The sequence below is a fragment of the Neolamprologus multifasciatus genome, chromosome 22 (assembly GCF_963576455.1).
Source record: "Neolamprologus multifasciatus chromosome 22, fNeoMul1.2, whole genome shotgun sequence".
Lineage (NCBI taxonomy): Eukaryota > Metazoa > Chordata > Actinopteri > Cichliformes > Cichlidae > Neolamprologus > Neolamprologus multifasciatus.
In genome coordinates, this window is record NC_140459.1 from 13089899 (window position 1) to 13107092 (window position 17194).

General features: G+C 41.5%; 1 long non-coding RNA gene across 1 annotated transcript in view; it reads left to right on the top strand.

Moving 5' to 3' along the window:
• Positions 1-17194, top strand: part of LOC146493076 (uncharacterized) — a 423488-nt gene that overhangs the window by 390364 nt on the left and 15930 nt on the right. The gene's annotated exons all lie outside the window — the stretch shown is intronic.

The window sequence follows — 17194 nt, forward strand, 5'->3', positions numbered from 1 at the left end:
CGATGACTCAAGATAATATTCAAACATACAGGAGGACTGCATTGATACATTTCAGGAACCATGAAAGAACTCTGTTTTAAAGGGGTTTTCAGAGGCAGTTCAGAATGAGTATATTCAGGATTTAATGGAGTTGGCTGGGAAAGTGCCAAGACTGGCAAATACCACTCCTGCTGTGTTCTTTGCACCCCGGTCGCAGCTCTCAGAGGTATTCCCAGCCTGTTGAGCTTGTGAGGGAAAGAGAGAGGACGAAACGAGAGGAAAAGGAGGAGAGAGAGAACATATGATATGGGAGAGAGAGTGGGCAAGCGAGAGAAAGGGGAGGAATGGAAGTGTTAAACAAAGAGATGCGTGATGAGGTAAGACACACCTTGTATGCCGCTTGCTACAGCCCGAGCCCTTAGGTCTGAGTTTTAGCTCCCTCCTCCCTCTCTGCTGTTTCTCTCCTTCCCTGAGAACTGTCATTAAGTCATATGATAGTGTAAAGTGTAAAAGTGACCCACTCAGCAGAGTGCCAACCATATGTGTGTGTGAGTGTGTGTTAAAGGCCTCTTCTTCTGCTTAAAAAAGGGAAAGGACAGAAAAGAGAGAGAAAAAAAGATTTTCTCATCCTTGTATGCATGTGTAAAATTCTTAATATTTCCATCAATTTACCAACAATGCGCCTGTACTGTTAAGCAAACAATTAATCCATTACTATAATAAAATTTTTTGTAGCCTAATACTATTATGTATTGTAAATTAATGAGTAACACGAATTTTACTAACCAAGCAATTATTACTCACATTAGAGAAGTTCTTTGATCATTTGTATGATGGGTGGATAAACAAAAACAATCAAATGTGCCAGTTTCCTGTATGCATGCTACAGTCATCTGGCTTCAGTTTGTGTAGTGAAAAGAGAAAAGCATTTTAGATATGAACGTTACTTTCGTTGTTATTGCATGAAAGGTCAAGAATATGGCACCTGAGTGCAATCTCCACCCAGGCCAGAAAAAACTATCCACTGTTGCTAACACACTTTTGGAAAAGTTGCGTACTGATAGAAAGTAGTAAGTAAGCCTGGCCCCAGGAAGATCTAAGATGTTCTCCACCTCCATGCCAGATACATGAATGGATGAATGAATGCTATAACATGAAGTGTAACAAATTACCTCGGGGAAGATAGAAGTAAAATAATGTAGTGCTTTTTTTAAAGGAAAAATAAGGCATAATGTTTAATCGTGTAATTACTTCTTGAATAGTGACTCAAACACTTTTTAGACATCGTTCCTACAAATAATAAAGTCAAACTAGCCTCAGAAGTTACAAGTGTAGCAATTCAAGATTCAAAGCGTTTATTGTCATGTGTACAAAGAAAAGCATTTCTCTCATGATCCCTTGCTGGCTTGGTGCTGGCTTAGCACCAACAAATATTGCCACTTATGATTTTTGGCATGCAAAGCCTCAACCCGCCAGCAGAAAGTGAACCTCACCCTTGCTGGTGATAGGTGATAATTTTTCCCGTGCATCCTATTTATAGCATATTTATAGCACAAGCACACACATATATTCTAGCTGTCAGCTGCACAATTTATGATTATTTCTCAAAAGCTTTGTGATGCGTGTCAATAGGCTGCTACTGATTGACTCGTTACTGACCATCCAGAAGGTAAAGATTTAATCAACACTGTGACTTACTGGGGGGATAAGGGAGAGAGATGCAGACAAACATATAGATGTGTGTGTGTGTAAGTGTGTGTATGTGTACTGCAGTGTGCTTGGTTGAACAGAGAATCACGCGAATAAAAGGAGTGAAGTAGGGATTTATGTTCTCCTCTATAAAGTTCTATGAACTCTGACAAAGCTGCCCGGCTTCCCATTGTGTCACTGTGCTGAACTGTAACAAAGTTGAAATGGCCGAAGCCAAGACTGGAGGCCTCAGCTGTGGCTGAGCTGAGCCAAAGCATGGTGAAGGCCTTTGCTGGGGTGACAAGAGCAGGGTGCAGGGAGCCAGTGCATGTTAGCTAGCTAGAGCGTTTGGTAAAAGTGCAGACAGCTTGGGAGGTGCTAATGAATGCCGGGCATTGCTAACTGTACTGTACCCAGGCTCCGGGCGCAGCCTGGCAGCCTCCTGTCCCTCCTGCCCGTGCAAAATGTGAAAGATCAACCGGTTGGAGGGAGCAGACGGAAGCAAGCACACACACATACGCACACTCTCAAATGCACACATACTTGTTCAACTGCACACATGCACACGCGTGTGTGCAGTTGAACAAGTATGTGTGCATGCATCTCTATGCGTACACATAGACAAATGCACCCACACTCTGACACAAACACACTCGGGCCTGGCTCACTGTGGTATCACATCATGAGGGCTCCAGCCAGGCCAAGCCATGAGGCCTCAGCTGAGATGATTCAGGACTCCCCGCTGAGTCCTCACTCAATCAGCCAGGTGGAGCTCCACAGCAGAATGGCAGCACAACTCCAACACTCCATGCCGTAGTCGCTAAGTGTGGAAATAAGAACAAGAATAAGAAATACTTTATTATCACAAAAGTTGGGAAATTACCGAGTTGTTAGCAGCCAAACATAAAAAAGCAAAGCTCATGGAAATAAACAAAATTATCATGAAACGAAATAGCTCAAAATACACAAAAAAGGAGCTTGACTAAAATAGAAAATACAAAAAGGGTTAATAAAGACATATAAATAAGTTTAAAAAAAATAAAGAAATGCCTATGAAAGTAGATGCGGGGGATATTTTATAATAAACATATGATATTTCATATCAGGCAGTGCTGGAGTTTGTACTAAGTAATTAATTTCTATAAATTTTAACTCTTGCTTTCATACTGAAAGAACCAAGAAACCGACCTCAAACCTGCTCATTTATTTTTGCATTTATAGAAGGAAAATTAAACTAATAGATGACTTTCAGTAAGTAAACAATTATTTCAAAGGCAACACATTGAGGTGTGTGCTATCCCAAAAGTACTCATTAACTACACTCATATTACCCCAGAAGCATCCAAGTGTACAAATATGTAAAATTTAATTCTAAAGACTACACTTGATCCATTATTTGACACATACTGTAAACTTGTGTGATAGTGAATAGGTCATACAGCTGATTCTCCTTATTCTGCTGTTGTAAGTGTAACTATCAAAGGAAAGCAATCCTCACTTAAAAGACAGGCAGCTAGTGTTGCTCTCCTCTCAGCAAGCTGCGTTAGATTCGACTCAGCTTTGAAGGGGATTACTGCAGAAGCTTTGAACTCTATCACAAATACATCGTGCTAAAAGAGAGATCAGCAGCTCAAATATGTAAGAACATGGTGATTTTTTTTCCATTTTGACCAAGCCGACAGGAAGGCTCCGCTCTATTCTACACATTGGCTCTGTGGAATAATGGCCAGCTGTATAAGATGAATCATGTTTACCAATTTTTTTACTAATGAATATTCATAATGTAATGTTTTGCATATAGCTTTTCTAAATAGAAATGGATGGCTGAGGGCTTCAAAATCACAGTTATGATCTATATCCTACCATCTGTAGTGTTCTTTCATATTATTACAAATTACCGGACCAATTTTTTTTTAAAACAAACTTTTATTCAGTGTGAAAAGAAGCGCACGTATAATTTAGTCCAGAGGAAGCACTGAATATGCATGTGGACCACTTTCCGGCAGGTCATTGGATCTGTTATAGTTTAAATGATGTTATTGAATTATCAAGTTTTAATAACTCTCACTTGACTTTCAGGTACAAATTGTAATGCCTCTGATTTTCCTCCTTGTCTTTCTTCACGTAACAAGCATTCTTGAGTAAGTTGGGTCTCATTAAAAGCTCTTTGCGAGTTGTCTGGAGATGTATCTATCATTAGCTTCAAAAGGGTGTCATGTGTATGAATTATGCTAACAGGATCTAATTAGCAGATGCAAATGAGTTAGTCAAAATTGTACTGAAAAGACAGAAGAAAAGCTCCATGGGATAGTTGGAGCTCGACAGCTCACCAACCCGCCCCCACGCTGGGCACCAAATGTGATGGTTCGCCCCTGCTGCTGAACTATACAGGAGACAGGACTGAACCATAAACACAGACATGGGGAGGATGGCTGTTCAGAGGTGTTGTCATCGAAATCAAAATTTTTCTTTCATTTTAAAACGCTCATTTTACTCATATTTAGTTCAGGATTCCCTAAATGACTCATTCACGCTAGCTTAAAGCTGTTCTGCGGCTAAATGTCCACTTACACTGCTCAGCGTAGAGCCAAAAGTTAGCCCCCAACTCGTCATGCCTCCCCTCCTCTTGAATGCACAGAGTAACGCACACATTGCTGCCCCCCCCCATCCCGTCCCACAAGAAACGAGTTACACAACCAGCTTATGGAACTCCAAAATCCGGCGTGAAGAGGACTCACTAATAGCAGCCGCCTACAAGCTCCTGCCATTCTGACATCAGTGGCCCCAGACTGTGGAGAAGCTGGCAGGACTTGGGGAGCATGCCTTCTGGCCTCGGCAGGGAGGAAGGCCAGCAGGCTGCAGCATCACACACACGTACGCCACACACACACATGCACTCAAAAACACACTCTTTTTCCTTCAGTAGGAGTTGCGATTAAGCTCGTTACGTTCAGGGTTAGAGCCTAGGAACAAGTGACACAGTGTTTTGAAGGAATCAGAGAGCTGCAAAGAGCAGATTGTGTAACATTGTTAACTGGCATGAGTTGCTTGATGCTTGTTTACCTATTGTGTTGAGCCCCCACTCATGTCAGCTCTGCCAAGACTGGTAAAATGTCACAAGTGCACAATGGCCTTCAGCCTTCTATGCCAGCTGTGAAAGTGTAGCTGCTATTGGTTTAACCTTGTGAGTTTGTGTGGGGATGTGTGGATGCGTAAAATGTTTTCTTTCAGTTATGACGTTTGCATTGTTGACAGTTCGGTAGGTGTAGGTTTTGCCTTTGTAAACCACTGCAGGGCATTTTAAATTAAACAATCAATTTGCAATTGAAGTGCAGACTTTAAGCTTTAAGAGGTTAGCAAAGAAAACATTAGCATTAGAAGTCACGAGGTTGAAAACATTTCTGTACACAGTTCCCAGGTATAAAATTCTTTATCTTGCTTTTTCATTTGTTTTAGGAAATATCCGGGTCTAGCCAGGTTTTTAATCACATATACACAGTGGTGTAAAGAGGCAAAACTATAACTATCAGCTCATTATCCAACAAATAGTAGACCTAAATGTACCTTGCTCATTATCGTTCAGGTTAGTAGGTACACCAGTTTCCAGTAAAGATGCTTTCAATTGCTCCCATATAAAAGTTTATAAGAACTTTACAGTTCAGTTTTGTTTGTTTTTTAGCTTTGTAAACTTGGTTAGATGTGTGATGGCCATGACATGTAAGCTCCAAGTTCAAAGATGTGTTTTGTGTGACCCACGAGCACAGGCCGCTAACTGTCACAGTAGTAATGAGTACAATGATGACACTGCTGGTGTGATACTTCCACAAGAATGTTTCCTACCAACATACTTTCAGAGCTGATAGATAGTCTCAATATTAAATGAAAGGTCAAAGAAGTTACACGGAGACAAATAACCAAACATAAAATAAAATAAATAAATAAAACTTTCCCATTTGCACATTTGATGGACCTGATGATCAAATCAAAGAAAGCTCCTGGGTTTCATTGTAATCATCAAAACCCTCATTTTCCTGGTATCCGTTCGTTAAGTCTGACGTCACTAGCCGTGTCTGGGCCTAAACTCCGCTGCAGGTCCATATATCAAACGATCACTATGGCATTACTGAGAGTTGAAAAACTGCCTAACTCTTTCATCTTTAATAAAATGATCAGCGTTCTGCTCTACCAGGTGTAACAATTGATTTTAACATCCAGGCATCCATGAAAACGGAATTTATGACATTTAACGGAGTTAGAGTTAGCAGGAAGTTAGCTCGCTAGCTTCTATCTAAATACAATATAGCATGTCCTGACTGCGGGGGTTTTGGAAACAAATTAAAACGTACAACTCTGTTATCACTTCCAACATAAATGAAGACAGAAAACTAAACAGCAGTGACGTTTGTAGGGTTACTGAAGTTTGGTCATATATAATGATGTGTTTACGTGACCGCTAGCGACACAGCTATGTTAACATAATATAAACAAGCTAACTTTTTTTCCACTCGATAAAAGTTAACGTGAATGTTCTCGGTGGTCAGGAACAAATGTAATCGCATGGCAGGATGCTGTAAAAGGACCAAACTTCAGCCAGGAGAACAACTGAGATAATCCATCCACAATACGAGGCTAGTCATTCATATACTGCTGCATGGGCTGGGCTGTAGTTACATCCTAAGGTTTTGAAAACTGAGCTTAAATAAATGATTAGTGGTAATAAAAGCCGAGGGAGGTCAACAGTGATCACTGACTGTTTTAGGAGCTTTTTGAGATTAAATAGAAGAAAATACAAAACATTAAACATGTTAACAACTCAAAAGCCATATTAAACGCAGACTACTTTAGGCCCGGAAGTAGGATTCGTCACGTCATCACTTAAGGACCGGATTCTCACATCTTCTGTGCTACTTCTATCAGCAATCACATTATAAACACTACTAGCCCAGGTCTTTTTCTGTTTGAGATTTGAATTTTACTTATGTTCACCTGGCACACTGTATTCCTGGCAGTCTTGTTTGGAAGAGTTGCGTTTTTGTTGCATCTGTTAAATATAGCGACTAATTTGTAGTTCTTCCCCTTCATGTTTCTGCTATTTACTATGGTCCCAGAGCCAACTCATGAGAAAAAAAAAGATACATTGTTATGCTTTACATCCTTCTTGACACTGTTTAAATTACTGCATTCTGCTAGCTCTGAGCATTTTGACAGAAATGAGTGTGAAATGCGCTTCAGTAGTCTTTCTCACAGACTGATGAGACGTCAAATTCAGCCTCGAAGCATGCACCTGAAGCAGGGATCTTTTAGCAAGCCAGACAATGACGTAAATCCACTAGAGTTGCAAGAAATTTAGGTTTTCCTGCTGTAACTCACATAAACACTGCAACAAATGACAAAAAAGAATGCAAACGATAAATCATTATTTCAATTTGATGTATTTGGCGTGCCTTAGTAGAAGAATCACAGGTTTCAGTCAGCTTTTCTTACAGTGCTGATGATTCTGCCTACGCAATATAATTCTGTATAAAAAATTATGATTAAGAGTAGATCAGACTGCCTTAAATGTTCGTGTAACAAAGTTATGGCTTTGTTTTGCAGTATGGTGCAACAGTCAACTCATTACATTCTGACACACCACTGGAGCTAGCCAAACACAAAAGGGGAATTAAACATACTGTGCTGTGCAAAAGTCTTGAACCGGCCCTTATCTCCGGTGTAGCAATTTATTAAAACATGTGCAAATATACATATATAGTATCTAAGGCAAAAAACAATTGAAATTCAATATTTTGTGTGACATTCAAGGACATTTCAAAGGACTTCTTTGGAGGATGGCTGCTTTTTGTTTCATTCCCTGTCAAGATGATGCTACTTTAATAATGTTGAGGTCGGGGCTCTGGGGAGGCCGATCTATGACTAAGGCTGTGGATATGGACAGTACTTTATTTTTATTGCACAAAAGGATGAGATGGTAAAAAAGGTGCAAACTGCATCGAACAGAAACAGCTGTATTATGCTGCTAACACAACTGAAGCTCTTTGCAGGCATCTGCACAAACAGCATGCTAACGCTATGCTAGCCAAGATCCCAGAGTGATGTTAAAGCTGAGTGAATGCCAACCGCAGCCCAGCAACCAGACCCTAAACTTCAACAGGTAACAAAAGCAGTGCTAAGCAGTCAGGCCGAAGCCTCCGTTTCTACCTGTTCATGTTTTTAAAGCAGAATCACTGTGGGATCACTTTAAAGTCTCTTTGTGTTAGTTTTCATCTTTTCATTGTGCTGTTGGCTTTGTGTTTATACTTAAATACTAAGAGAAAGATCATATGTATGGGATACATATGATCATAGGATAGGGATATGTGTTTGTGTTTGGGCATGGGACTGTAGCTTATAGGTTTATATTCTCTCATTGTCGCATAAATTATGACACATTATGTCTTAGTACATTTCACAGAGAATGTAAAAGCAATGCAAAGAGCAGTATAACGAAGTACTTTCTCGTGGGAGTAATTAAGTAAGGTACTGCATTACTTTTAAAAAAGTGTTCTGTGTAATACGTGACTTTTTTTTGAGTAATGACCCCAATAATGATCACAGCAGAGAGGGGAAGTACCTCCATCTTGCACAAACATATGAGCATTCAATTAACTGGCATGGATATAATCTCTTTGATATGTTTTTTAGTGATGGTGGTGATGCTCGAAGCGGAGCCAGTGAGAAACTAATGAGAATCGATAAGGATATCAATAAGGAATTGAACTGAAAGTGATATGATAATGGAATCTGAATGGCTAAATTCCTATCAATTTCCATCCCTAACGATGGGTCAAGATCTAATGCTACTTTTTTGTGTTCATATTTCCATCATTTTGACAATATCCCAACAGTACTGGCGGAAATGTAGTCTCAAACCAAGACAGAGCCTCCATTGTGTTACAGTTGTAACTCTCTCCTGGCCTACTCAGTAGATATTGATGACAATGTGAACCAAATATTTCAAATTTTGATTAATCAGACCCGTTGCAATTGACTTTCAGTCCAGTTCTTGTGTTTTTGGCATGCATCTGCCTTCTTATACCCTGCCTTAAGAATGACTTCTTGGCAGCCAGCCTTTCACTGACCATTTCTGATGAGACTTTGGCAAACAGTTGACGGATCAACAGAAGAGTCAGGATGCCTACACTTATTCAGTTTCCTCATTTTTTAAGAACACACTGCACACCGTACTGAGATATGACAAGTTTTCAGCTATGGAAAATGAAAATGAAAGTGAAAACTATGTTATCTTTGGTGTTTTTCAGAGATTAAACTGTGTTTTTTGCGACAGACTGCTAGTAATAAAGTGCCTAAATATATCATTTCAAAGTGTTTTTTTTGCTAAATTGTTTTTTTATATGTAGACACTGGTCCATTCCTTGAGTTAGCTGGAATTTTATGCTTGAAAGACTGGAAGACTTGGGAAAAAAAAAAAATATATATATATATATATATATAAGCAATAAAGAAATGAGGGCTGGGTAATGACTTTTGTTTAGTACTTTAAAAAGAAAGCATGTTTTAAGATTGTGGATGAGAAAAAAGGATTTTAGCGAGTTTGCAGAGCTGTTTGCTTGCCTTTGGTAGTCAGTACTGAAAGTTGACCCCAGGCCTTGCTCAAAATGTTTGTATATATATTCATATACATTTTAATTTCAAAATGCACCTCCACCTCAGTTGGGTTGAATTAAATTTAGTGAAAGCCACTTGAGAAAGTGAAAGAAAAAAATTGCTTTACCATCGTACGAGCCCACCCACTCAAATCCTCCCCCTGCTCTGGGTGAGTCACTACCAACCACCGCTAACCACACAGGTGAAATAAACCATAGCTCCATCCCACCAACGCCTACGCTGCTCACTTCAAAAGAATAACTGAAAAGGTCAAAGTTGTCAGGCGTATGACACTGATTTGTCCTCTGTCACTTGCACCTCTTTTTTGTTAGGCATTTTATTAGGCTGAGATTCTTTTTAGGGGCGGTTGTTGAAGCATTAGTAAAAGGGTTGCAATACACTGCGACTAGTTGATCAGCCCCTTAACATTTCTGACAGCTCAACAGGCAAACAGCAAAACCCCCAAAAGCCTAACAAAAAACATAATTAATTGCAACTGCACAAAACACAAAAACAAGGAAAAAAGCAGCTCTCTTCTTTGTTCATTTTGACTGCAGCAGATCCCCTGTCTTCACACCTCCCACATTGGTTTAACGTGTTGCATTGTCCCCCACACAGCTATTCTCATACACACACACACACACACCAGAAACACACATAGACCCACACTCACACATATATATATATATATGAAGACCACATCAGCCTGGGGCTCCCCTTTTGTCTGCCTCTGCGCTAAAGGTGTGATCGTTGGTTGCACTGCTGAGGAGGTGGGGGGACATTCTTTTACCAGGGGTGGAAGGTATTAGTCCAGTGTCCTCGTCTGGCATATCATTTCATTTTGAATCAAACATTAGCCCCGATTGGGGATCCCCTTTGTGCGCTCGTCACAGATGTCTAGGACAGTTAGTGGGTTTTGCCAAACAAAAATGTGCTTCCCTGGAGTGTTATGTGTTTGTGTCTGCTTGATTACATTTGTGATCTCATTATCTGATAATTAAAAGACAAAGACAATGAAGTAGGTAAAAACATTCAAAGAAAAATTATTACTTACTGTGTAGTCATATTTGTTGCAGCTCACCAGTTGGGGGAAATCTGATTATTCACTTTCACATGTTGATGAAACCATTATAAGTGTAGTTAGAAACTGTGTCAAGTTAGCGAAGCTTTGCTCTGGCAGAAAGTAATAAAACCAGCTTTCAGCACTTCTAAAGCTAACTAATTAACATTTAGTAGACCCACTCTCCATTGTATATACAGCTGGGTAGGTTTCAGCAAGCAATCTGTCATGGTCCCTGTGCCTCCCTGGCCAGCCCAGTGTGGCCACAAGTGTTTGTTGTTTTACTCTCTCTCTGCTCCCCTCGCCTTGCTCTCTCCTACCTGTCTGCCTGGGCGGAGCTCTGATTGGGCTCCTGCCCTTTGCCCACGCACCTGCAGCTGATCTCCGGTGATTTGCAGCTCTTCTTAAGGCAGGGGCTCCGAGCAACTCGTCGCCGGAATATTGAGTAACTCTCGTTAGTATTGCCTGGCTTCATTGCAATTCTGTTGTTCCCGTGCTTTCCTCTGACTTACCCTCGTCTGTGTTAATAAGTTTACCTGGATCAGCCCTTTTGTGACCCCTGGACCCCGTGAGTGTGAGTGGGCTGCTTGTGTGGAGATTGTTTGGACAAGGAGCGGAGCAAGTGCGAAGAAGTGTGTTTCCCCAGCCTATTGATCCCCGGAACCCTGGTGTCCCCCCCCTCCCCCCCCCCCCCCATCACGTGTACATATCGCACCAGTGTGATTAATAAAGTATTGTTGAACCGTGCTTTCTCAGTCTGCGCCTGCGTCCGTTCCACCACCGTGACACAATCTCAAGAAATGTCACATTTTTTTATTTCTTAAAGCACAGTACTACTTTATCAAATGCTCAAAGACAGTGAAATTAAATGGGATTCATTTCTGTCGACCACTGTCACGTGTTTTCTGTTGCATGAACAACCCAGTATCACGGCAAAACGCCAGTCCACCGAGTCCATTTCACATTTTGGACACGGTGGACCGGTGTCTATTACACCTTATGCCGTGATATCATATCATATATCGGGATATCAACCCGAAAGTAGGCATGCCAACCCCTTCTCAGAGTAGGTACTCAGTTGAATCACTAAATATTTGCAAACTAAGTCAGAAACACTGCTTCCTTTTCTTTCTTTTTTTAAACTGTTGCAAGATAAGGGTTTCTCCATTCACTTTACTGCTAATTCATTGAACACTGATAAAAGAAAGAAGAGCTAAAAGTCTGCATTTACTTGGGGCTCCATTCGCTCAGCAGACACCAGATTTTTCAAACAAAGTCTGGACCATTAACACTGGGTTTGGGTCCAGCCTGTCTCGGCTGGTCTGTTCTATCAAGGTCTACAACAGTCAGATGAACCTCGAAACAAGCGCTCCCCGTCAGACAGAATGTTTGGTCCATGTGTCTAGACCTCCACCATATCTGACCCGCCAGCACAGAAGGACACGCAAACACTCGACAGACGATCATAAGGAACAAATACAGGCAGGCTCCTTCCCACCACCATGTGACTTGGATATTCATGCACACTGCTGTTCGTAATTTCTTATCATTGACACCCACCCCTCCACATCCACTTATACACTTGTCAAATATGACACCTCTACCCACAAGAAAGAGACCAGGTTCTGAGTCCTTTTCTAGAATACCTGTATTCACTGTCCCAGCTACGTTTTGGGATTTTTATCCCCCAGAAACTACAGTACCTTTCTCAAACGTAAAAGACAACTACCCTGGTCTTTAGTTCAAGAACAGGACGGGCTTTTTTTGTTTTGTTTTGGGGGTTTTTGCTTTCGTACTTCATGTCACTCCCCTGTTTTCCAGTAAGAGAAGGAGACCAGACCATGGACCACTTCCATGCTATGTGGGAGTCCCTGCTGTTTCAGTGGCTGCCAGGCAGGCAGCCTTTTCCCTCTCTCTTTGGAGCATTTGGCTCCATAACCACGGGAGCCCATCTGATGTGGTCCCCCCATCTGACTAGCAGCTCTCTTCCCTAGGCCCAGACGGCTGTAGGGACAGAGCAGACGAACAGGGCCGCAGATTGTTGTAGACCATTTACATGTAAATACAGAGACCGGGCCTGGGTCTGGGTTCAATATTGAAGGTGTCCGCTGCACTGAGGTCCCTCTGTGTGTGCATATATGAGCGTGTGCGCCTACACGCCGGCGAGTGTATATGATTGTGTGAGCATGCACGCTTGTGTGTTTTCATGTATGTGCATGGCATGATCCAGTACATCTAAATTATACAGCTGCCAAATTGCTGCAAATGTTTTAATACAAAACCATTCTGTGGTCCGTAATTACATCTAATGGCTGCTGGATGCTTTTCTCCAGAGCAGAGATAGGAGGCTTTTCGCTGAATAATTTGGCAATTTATCAGTTAGTTTTTGTAGACAGATCAATAAAAAGAAATCATTATACTGACTTATATTCATAAAAATATGCTTTAAAGAGGGATAGAATAATGTTTTTGTATTTGGTTTTGGTTTTTTATTGACACAAAGGGGGATCTGAGGGGCTTCGAGCACTGTGAATGTAGCCCCTAACCCCAAGAGAAGATAGAAGATGCCAAGGCAACATGTCTGTTTCACTGGGGGGGTCAACTTTAAACCATTATTCATGTCTCCATAACCCCCCCCCACTAGCATATGCCTCCGGTTGGTAGACAGTAAGTCAGTTAGGGCTTTCCTCTGTGTCGCTCTAGAAGCTTTCATACCGGGAGAGAGAAGTGTTAAAACTCTTCTCACTTCTGACTCACTGATTTAACCACATTGAGGCAGGAACAGCAGCAGAATACTCCTGTGGTGTAAATCTGTTTGTGTTCCCTGTCCAAAAAAAAAAAAAAATACAGATGAGAAAAAAATACAGAGTCCTCCTGAAATGTAGTTTCTGAGTCAGGGTTAGCAATGTGATAAAAGCCCAGCTTGTTTGGCAGTAATAGTGCTATGGGAAAGGACAGAGAACCAAGGGGTGAGCAGGGTGGAGTGGCTCCGTCTTGGTGGCCGTTCGCTGGTTGGTTGATGAAGCTCAAGTGTGGGACAGTCTTCCCCTCCCTACCCCAGCGCACCCCAGCCTCGGCCAGGAGAGCACGTCTGTCAGAGAGGGCGTGTTGTCTTGGAAGCTTAACGCAGAGTCGATACAACTCCACCACCCTCCCTTACACCTCACGTTCTAGGGAACGCATATATCCAGTCTACGCTGTCAGACTTTTAGCACCTGCTATTTGCTTTGGGTCCCTTATGTCAATTCCTCTAGTGTTTCAGGAGGATGGGCTCCGAGAAGTGGGTCAACAAAGGTTGATGCTAAAATGGGGCTGAGGGTGAGACTAGGGCCAGTGGACTGCCGTCCACTTTTGGTGTTGCTGGCTGCATGTTCTGCCCGTGATGACGCAGTGAGTGAAAGTGAAAAGGGTGGATGTGTCAAATTCACTTCAGTGATTCATAGTAAACTGAGTGTTGGTGGTAATTACTTTAGTGACATTAAAAAAAAACTCCAGACATGAAAGAAATATAAACATATGTCTTAAAAAAACAACAACTTTGAGTCTTTGTGCCAGCTTTACAACTGCTACAAATAAGATAGAGACGATTTATTTGAAAAGTCAGATATATACACACCAATACTTTAAACTCACCCTGCCTCCATAATTGTACCTGCTGCATTCCCCACAGGCCCTGGGTGACACTTCCTATAATGCAGTAATCCAAAAATCATGTTATCATACCTTGGGGGATCATATGTAGCAGAGCAGCTTCAATCCTATTTCCCTGAATGTAACCAGTATACCTTATTTCTCTAAGATTTGTCTTAACACAGTGGATTATCATTGCCCCCTGAAAACCTGCACAACACAAAAGTATCGGGCCCACATCTCCCTAGATACATTTGTGCAGTAATCCACCGCTCCTTCAGCAGGACGGTCACACACAAAACAGGCACACGCATATATGCATGCATGCATGCACGCGCTTACATCGGGACTGATCTGTCAAGATGACGCAAAGTGGCATCCGATGGTTATATGCAGTCTATTTTAATGCATTTTGAGGAATTCAAACGTGCTGTATACAAAGACGGGAGTCCCATGGGTCATCATCCTGACTGGTTACAGCTGGAGAAAATTTCCATTTCACAATCATTTGTTCTGCCGGAATGGCATCAAACATGAATATATTTTACATATTGACTCCGAGGTTCTTTTGTGTGCATACAAAAATGCAAAGCTCTTGTTTCATACAAATGTTTCTCAAACTGAAGGGCTGTTTAAATGTTGAAGAAAAAGGGCCAAGGCAGCAAAATAAGGAAGAGACAAAGTAATTGATGAGCGCAATATGCGGCCAAATGGAAATTCATGAAGCTGTCACCTTTGCATCTTTGAAGACAGCAGCGTGTCTGTAACATAAGCTGTCCCTGCGTAAAGACTACTGCTTTGATTAAATGTTCGCAATCCCTGGACACTGGAAAATATACTGGAGGACATCTTTGATAAACTTGTGAAATAAATTCTTTCCAATAAAAATGTTCTTGAGGATGATGATTTGCGGAGGAGCGCAGCACTGGCATGGTGCACATTGCAGTCGGTTCTTTTCCCAGCACCCCTCCCTCCAGGGGTCTCGGTAGCGAGGATCTCTAATGAGACTTGCGTTATTAATCCTTGCAATGGGGTACATGAATTCACTCCTGAGCAAAGGCTTCAGCAGCCACCTTAGCCCATAAAACCTGGAATGTATTCCTTTCATGTGCTGTGTTGATGATCTACTCTGACAACAATATGGTAGGACTTCCCTTCCCCTGTCGCGCGGGCCCTGGCCTGAGGCCAAAGAGGGTCATCTCAGACACACTTGGACTTTTATAGGTAGTCAAGAAACATGCTGACAGGTCACAAGTGGGAGCTCCTTTATGAGTAAGATCTACACATCCACCTCATTTGGCATTAGTTTATTTATAGGCAGCCTATAAATCAAGTTTATTTTGTTTTCTAGTTTTCAAATGGCAACCACGTCTTTGGGGTCACGTAGGAAAAACCGACATGCTTTAGGAAAATGGCCATTAAAACAATAAGATTGTGGCTGTTTTACCAGGATTTTCTCTCAACGGGCTTGTAATCATCTCTGAAATAAAGCTGTGAAGTGCAATGACTGGCTGTGAAGAAATTAATACGAAGGAGATTTCACGTATTTTAATGACAGACTATAAAGGATCGAGAGTCTGGGCTTGTGCAGGTGCCACGAAAACAAAATTTCATACTAAATCAGTTTTACCCTTAACAGTAATCAGTAATTTGCTGACTATAGAAATGCTATGGCAAGGCTTTAGCAATGAGGTGTTGACAGCTCAGCTATAAAATGCTGGACAATGTTTCAAATACAAATGCAGCTTCCTCTGAACCAGAACTCTCTAACTATTGCATTAACCTCCAGCAGCAGTGCATTAGGGCAGCAGGAAACACAGAGAGCTAGGACATAGACTTAAAAGTGTTTCATTCTGGATAAATGATCCTCACGCCGCATCCAACTGGCTTCAGTTCAGCTCTGTGGAAAAAACACATAACTGAACATTCACGACTGATTTCTGTTCACGTGAAATTAACGACTTACAGTAAACACGTTTCTCAAAACCCCCAAATATTCACTGCCATCTTTTTTTTTTTTTTAAACAGGTTTCCCAGAGGTATTTTATTTGTTGCAGAGAGAATAAAAAGGAAGGTGAAAATCAGGAGTTACTTATGCTGATAAGTGAGATTCTCTGTTGGGAAACAGGTCAGAATAAATAATAAAAACGCTTTCAGCATCATTCATCAGTTGAGAAATGTTTGATCTCAGTTGTCAATTTTTTTTTCTTGCTGTTTCTGTCTCAGTCCGGGAAAGGCTCTCAATCTTGATTGACAGATTGTGCGCTGTATGCATGTAGCTCTGGTCCCCTGATGGACCGGTAGCCAGCTTTACTGTCCCATTTATGACACGAGCCAATCTGCCTCCAGCCGAGACTCTCCCTCAGCTTTTCACAGATTTGTATCCCCATTTTCCCCAAATTCATCTCACCCCATACTCCCCCTCCAGCTTTCTTTAAGACTCACACATGCACAAACTGCCGGCACACGAGCAGAAACACGCGCACACACTCACACACACAAACAGAGAGACAGATGCAAACACCGAGCTGATGTAAAGTGAGAAACAAGTGGAAAATCCGAGAGTTAGCGGCCTGCATACCAATCTGCGTTGTTTTACTCCAATATGAGGAGTCGTGTAACCGTTGCCCAGTGTTTTGATCGGTCACTAGAGAGCGCTGTCCCCGTGACACTGCTCAGATCCCCCTTTATCATTAGGCCTGGATACAGTACGGCGTTTGTTGTGCGACACGTTTCTTTGATTATTTCTGGTTTCGGGAGATTTTCGTGTCTCACACTCATATGTTTCAGTGTGTGTGTGTGTGTGTGTGTGTGTGTGAGAGAGAGAGAGTGAGAGAGAGACTTTCACAATTTTAAGTCACTTTATATTTGAAAAAAAGTTTCGTTTTTCACTTGTTTATTATTATTTGTCACCAAACAAGTGCGGTTCTACTGTTTTCATTTTGTTGGTTTCGTCTTCTTATGTATTTTGCAAGCATGCATGCAGATTTTCTTTCTTCTTTTTTTGCAGTGTTTTGTGTTAGTCCTCCATTTGGGCATTCCCTGCTGGAACTGGAGGTTATTGGAGTTAGGAGAGATTTATCACCATTTTAAACACTGCTTCATCTGTGCTGAACTCTAACAACAGATGCAAGAAATAAGAAAAAAAAAGACGTTTTTTGTTTTGGGGTTGCTTTAATAAATCCTGCACTC